Consider the following 6,549-nt stretch of genomic DNA (forward strand, 5'->3'; position numbering starts at 1 on the left):
TTACCTTGGAGAAAGAAGTATTTCAAAATCCAGTAAAAGATAATTCTCAAAGGAATGGGAAGCGTTGTGAAGACATTTACTCTAATCTCATCTTTCCTCCACTTTGTTTGAGTATATCAGCAAATGGTCTATACAGCATACCAGTACAAAATCATTTAACAATTAACTCTAACATATGCTATGTAAATGTCACATAATAGTTTAAATGACCTTTAGAAAGTTTTAATATTTTTCTACTGGAAGCATTTGGTCATTGTCATTCCTGTCTATTATGAACACAGCAGCAGATCTCAACATTGCTTTCTCTTAACTGTTCGTTACAGGGAAGCCATCATTAAAGGTTTCACATTGTTTCCATGTCAATGAATGATGTGTGCTGTGAACATGAAATGTCAGTTGGAATAACGTATGTGTAGGAAATAAATACATACACACAAATGTAAGTCCCATCATCTAAATATATTTCTCTATTGGCAGGTCCTTTCTTCTGGAGAGATGAAAGGTGGCAACTTGACATTGGTGACAGAATTCATCCTTCTTGGTCTCACCAACAACCCAGAGCTACAGTTCCCATTGTTTGTGTTATTCCTTCTGATCTACATAATCACAGTGGTTTGCAATTTTAGTATAATGACACTGATCAGGATATCTCCTCGCCTTCACACAACCATGTACTTTCTTCTTAGTATCTTGTCCTTTGTAGACCTCTGTTACTCCTCCCTTATCACGCCAAAAATGCTGGACACTTTTCTGTCGAACAAGACAATTTCACTTCCTGGATGTTTGGTACAGTTTTCTTTCTTTGCATTCCTGGCAACGGCAGAGATTTGTCTCCTCACAGCGATGTCCTATGATCGATATGTGGCTATATGTAAACCATTGCTTTACACAATGATTATGACAAAGCAAGCTTGCACCAACATTGTAGTTGTTGTTAGTTCAGTAGCCTTCTTTCAATCTCTGATTCAAAGCATTTGCATTCAAAGGTTGTCTTTCTGTGGTTCCAATGAGATCACCCATTTTTACTGTGATTTGCTCCCACTACTAAAACTCTCATGCTCTGACACAACACTTAATGTGGCCCTCCTGCTTTATGATGGTGGCTGCATAATAACAGTGTCAGTGGGACTTATTATTATTTCCTATACTTGCATTATTTCCAACATCCTGAGGATCAAATCATCAAAAGGCAGACTGAAGACCTTCTCTACCTGCTCTTCTCACTTTGCCTCTGTCACCCTATTTTTTGGAACTCTCACATTTATGTATATCAGACCTAGTTAAAAATATTCCCTGGAGCAGGACCGCGTAGCATCTGTGTTCTACACCATAATAATTCCAATGGTGAACCCCCTGATCTACAGTCTGAGGAATAAGGATGTGAAAGATGCCCTGAGAAAAGCAATTTACAGATTAACTTTACAAGGAGAAACACACTAAAGGAGTAACATTTGTTGACTTACAAACACAAACACACATACATGCAAACAACCATCAATATAAACTGTCTATCATGATTAAATACATACTAGAGAGGTGATAAAGATATACTGCTGGGTCAGTCAGTCAAACAGTTTCAAAATTATACGCTACCATAAATGAGAGTGCCTCAACAATATGGGCCTCATATGCCTATGTGAATATGTCAGCATTTGCATTAGTTGTGTGCAGGAGTTGTGAGCAAATGCCCCTTTTTTGTGTGGTCATGCAAATTTTTGCTGAATTGTATTTGTGGCTTTTAGACTCCGCACACTGAGACACTGCTGTTCAATTCCCGAACCTCTGTCTCCTAAAACATGTAGAATTTGGCTAATCCCTGATTGGCATATTTAAATTTTCTGCAAACACACAGAATATGGTGTGGAAATAAAACTATGGCATGAAATGTTAAATGTCACCCGTAGAGTACAGCACTTATTGAGACATAAAGTAGTTTGCCAAAGTTACACATGGCTTCAAGTCTATCATTGTTGCCTGATTTCTGAAGCTTATTTTAGAGGTAAAACCTTCTTTTTAAATATTAGGGGTTTGGCCCTATTTAGGCCTCATAGTCCACAAGGTGGGGCACATGGAATGTCAGTTAGCTGTTTTTCTATGTTAAATATAATACTGTAACTCAGGAATAAAGGCGAGGAAACTGTACCTTTTAAAAAGTCATCTTTACATTGTCTGAACTTCCTGGAGATTAATTTATATTAGCTCTCCAGCTTCTCCCAGCTTGTACTTGGCCTATTATTAAAAATGGTTTACTTCCTATGAAAGAGCACTAAGAATGTGCAGGGTAGACAAGCAGCACTGGGGAGGCTTGTTATTGGAGTTGGTAACAATACTGGAGAAGGATCAACTCTTGTCTCTAGATGAAGGTGTAGCGGACTCATAAACACACATGAAAGAGATTCTAATGCAGAAGTTTTGTCTTACAACTGAGAAGTTCTGGGACACACACAGGAAAACCAAGTCTGGATATATTTTGTTGATTCCTCATTGAAAGCACTAGAGGATTTAGTGAAGTGCAATACAGTGGATACTTGATGATGTGCTATACAATTTGATTATGCCAGAGTACATCTTGAGTAAATGTTCTTCAGAGTTACTCCAGCTTCTAATGGACTGGTCCCAGGAGGTTTGGGAGTGCAGCTGATGGGTGGGCATGCACTGGGGTACCCAGGGGGGTGATTGCAAGGGAGGGAGAGGCCAGTGGCCATAATGTCCTTAGAATGGGGTAGTAAGGGTGCACTTGACCAGATGAGGGTAGTTGTCAGTCTCACATGCTCATAGACTGCATTGTTGGCAATGAGCCCCCACAAGTGATAAAAGAGATGGGAGAGGTGACTGCTCAGGGCATTCCCAAAACACATATTTCTAGGGGTGCTGTCTACAGCCATAGGGTACAGAGACACTATAGAGAATTAAAGGTTAGGAGGTGGATGCCACCCACTACAGGAACCACCAAGGGCCAGGAGTTACCTGCTGTGACAAGAGAGGACCCTAAGAAAACACTGATGTGGTCACTCTGGGTCTGAAGGTGCTGTCTGCACTGTCTCATTGACTGCAGACAGTGGACCTGGGCCAGACAGACACTGACAGAGAGTGTCACCCTTGAGAAGTCCTGGACTGTCAGGCACCTGTTCATTCTCAGGCTGGAGACCCTGAGATGGCAGAAGTGACAGTAAAATGATAGTGATAGGTTGTAGACTCCAACTCTGAAAAACCTAAGAAGCCAAAGGAACTTCAGGAGCAAGTGGGCAACTCCTTGTCAGCCCAACAATTAGAAATTAGGGGGCATATTTATACTCAGTTTGCGCCGGAATTGCGTCGTTTTTTTTTACGCAATTGCGACGCAAAACTTTTTAGCGTGGACACCTACTTTGCGTTAATTATATGCAAGGTAGGCGTTCCCGTCTAAAAAATCGACTCTGAGGCATGTGCGTCGGATTTATACTCCCGGGCAAAATTCACGCCCGGGAGTGGGCGGGTCGAAAAAAATGACGTACGGCCGATTTTGCGCAGTTTTTTTGCGCCTGCAAAAGGCAGGCGTTAAGGGACCTGTGGGCTCTGAAGGAGCCCAGAGGTGCCCTCCCATGCCCCCAGGGACACCCCCTGTCACCCTTGCCCACCCCAGGAGGACACCCAAGGCTGGAGGGACCCATCCCAGGGACATTAAGGTAAGTTCAGGTAAGTGTTTCTTTTTTTTTTTTTTTTTGTGGCATAGGGGGGCCTGATTTGTGCCCCCCTACCACTATGCCCAATGACCATGCCCAGGGGACAGTAATCCCCTGGGCATGGCCATTGGGCAAGAGGGCATGACTCCTGTCTTTGCTACGACAGGAGTCATTTCTATGGGGGTTGGGAGTGGAAAAAAATGGCGCAAATCGGGTTGAGGCGATAAAATTGCCTCAACCTGACTTGCCCCATTTCTTGACGCCCAAGCCCCATATCCCCCTACGCCGGCGCTGCCTGGTTTACGTCGTTTTTTTTAACGCACACCAAACGGCGCCGGCTAACGTCAGTCAATAAATACGGCGCCCGTATGGCGCTTCAGAATGGCGTTAGCCGGCGCTAATTTTTTTGACGCAAAACTGCGTTAGCGCAGTTTTGCGTCAAAAAGTATAAATATGGGCCTAGGTCCACTGCTGGCACAAGATTGGAGCATTTTATTGAGATGTAATGTGAAATGAGAAGTTTTCCTCATGGACCAGGTTAGCAGCTTGCGCTAAACTTGACAGAGTGGCAGTACTGTTAAAAGCAGACCTTGAGGGTAGGTCTAGAATTATTAGGAGTCTCCCAAATCCCCACTACCCCACCCCCACAGGGCCAGGTGTAGGGTGTGCAGCTGGAACTGCCTCAACCAACATTCAGGACTTGTCCATGTCATTTCCACTCAAAACAAGGAAATGGAATGGTATTTAAACATGGTGCATGTAGAAAATGAATGGCCCTGCAGTGACAAGGCTCAAGAACATATTTTCAATAGGGTAGCCCTATCTGCATTACATAGAATACCAGAGTGAAGATTAAAATCCAAATACTGGGCCCTCAGCAAAGGACTTGATAGAATCACAGTCAGATGTTGAATAAATATTAAGGAAAAAATTATTTTAAAAATGTACCCTTCCCCTTCCTAAGCTTTCAGAAGGCAAATTTTATTAGCTCTAGCATATGGCACTGATTTCAATGCATTTGGTGCGAATGAAGAGTCAGATTCCTCCAAGAAGCACACAATAGGCTCACCTGAGTAGGTAGAGATGACTCCTCTGAGCTAAACAGAATATGCAGAGTGGAGGCTATGCCCCTACCTTTGATACCCCAATGTCAACCACTGAATGACATGTCTGTCAATGTACTTATAAAAATGTTGCATCTTTCAAAGAGAGCAAACAGGATGTTAGGACAATACTGTGCACTGCCTGTCTGGTTGCTGAATGGCCCTCCTTTTGACCTATGAGACTTCTGTCTCTGGATTTATTGTAGGCTCAGTGGCTGCTTAAAACCGGAATATTGATGTGGGAGGACACAAGGATTACCATAGTACACTCCCAACACACAACCCCAGCCGAAAGAGCCCAATTTTTATGTGGCTGAAGACGTTCACCATCTTTAAAATGCCCGGCAATGTAATATTGTGGGCCTAATTACAGTAAAGCAAACAGGAGCCAATAGTTGGTATGCCAAGCCATTGGAACCTTTATGTCACAGGTCAGAGAGGAACAAGGAGCTTCTTAGGGTATGCTCCTCTGTTACATTTGTCAGCCTTATGGTGGTCTTCCCCCAAACATTTTGCCTGCTTGCCTCCATTAGTTGTGAATTTTTGGTTCTGTTAGCATCATGACTCTAGACTTTATCACTGCTTACCAGTGTTAAAGTGCATGTGCTCACTCCCTGAAACATGGTTTGATTGACAAATACCTGAATGGCATATTTAATTTATGTGTAAGTCCCTTGTAGAGTGATATACCACATATCTAGGGCCTGTAAATTAAAAACTACCAGTGGATCTGCAACACTTATTGTGCCACCCCCGAACTAGCTTTCTAAAATCTGTCCCAGGCCTGCCATTGCAGCCCAAATGCAGTGTTACACTGCCATGTCAACTTGAAATTTAAACCACGTTGCCAAGCTTAGATTCCTCTTTTTTTACATATACGCCACCCCTAAGGTAGGCCATAGGTAGCTTATAAAGGCTTGGTGCTGTGCAACTAAAAAGTAGCACAAGTAGTTTTAAGTTCTTCACGTCCTTTTCATGAAAAAATCCCATATTCATTTTTACTACTGTGAGGCCTACCCCTCTCATAGGATAAAATGGTGATCCCTCAATAAATTTAATAAGTTGTAATTCCTAAATGAGAGCAGGTAGATATTTCATGGCTGGTACCTATGGAACAGTAAAGATAAACCCTCTTTAATGGTAAAGATGCATTTTTTATAACAATTTTGAAAATGCCACTTTTAGAAAGTTGGCGTTTTTCTGCCCTTAGCCCTTTGTGTCTACAGCCTGCCTTAAGTCACATGACTGTGTGTAGCTGACTGTTTTGTGAATTCCTCCTAGGCAGTCACACAATAGTGAAATTGGCTAAGCCTCAAAAAGTCATTACCTGGCAGGATTGGGGGAGGAGATGAGGGCTGCCCCACTTGCACCTGAATAGTCTGTGTCCTGTCTCCCCACAACAGGCCTAACAACCCTGTATTGTCACTGCAACCAGCTTGGAGCCAGGATAGAGGAGGTAAGGAACTCCTAGAACTTCAAAGAACCTTTACAGATACTTCTCCAACCTCCTAAGAGCAGAGCACTAGAGTATAAACATAAGACTCTGAGACCAACTCTTCAGTTTACTACTGGACCAACACTAGCACTTTCAGAGGACTGCCTGCTGCTGTGACCTATTGTGCACTCTGCCAGACTGCTGTACCTGGAAGGATTGCTTTGCTGCCTGGGGCCTGCCTTCAACTCTCAGAGGCCAGCCCTACTGTTGAGCCCTGCATCCAAATGTTAACCCATGACTACAAGAAGTGACTCAAACGGCTAGTTTGCTGGCCTCCTGTTCAGAGCCA

The 6,549-nt window shown here is 43.1% G+C and overlaps 1 pseudogene; it reads left to right on the forward strand.

Moving 5' to 3' along the window:
* Positions 1-495: 495 nt before the first annotated feature.
* On the forward strand, positions 496-1,440 carry LOC138287053 (olfactory receptor 5J3-like; annotated as a pseudogene).
* Positions 1,441-6,549: the final 5,109 nt, after the last annotated feature.

This window comes from Pleurodeles waltl, chromosome 4_1, assembly GCF_031143425.1.
Source record: "Pleurodeles waltl isolate 20211129_DDA chromosome 4_1, aPleWal1.hap1.20221129, whole genome shotgun sequence".
Classification (NCBI taxonomy): domain Eukaryota; kingdom Metazoa; phylum Chordata; class Amphibia; order Caudata; family Salamandridae; genus Pleurodeles; species Pleurodeles waltl.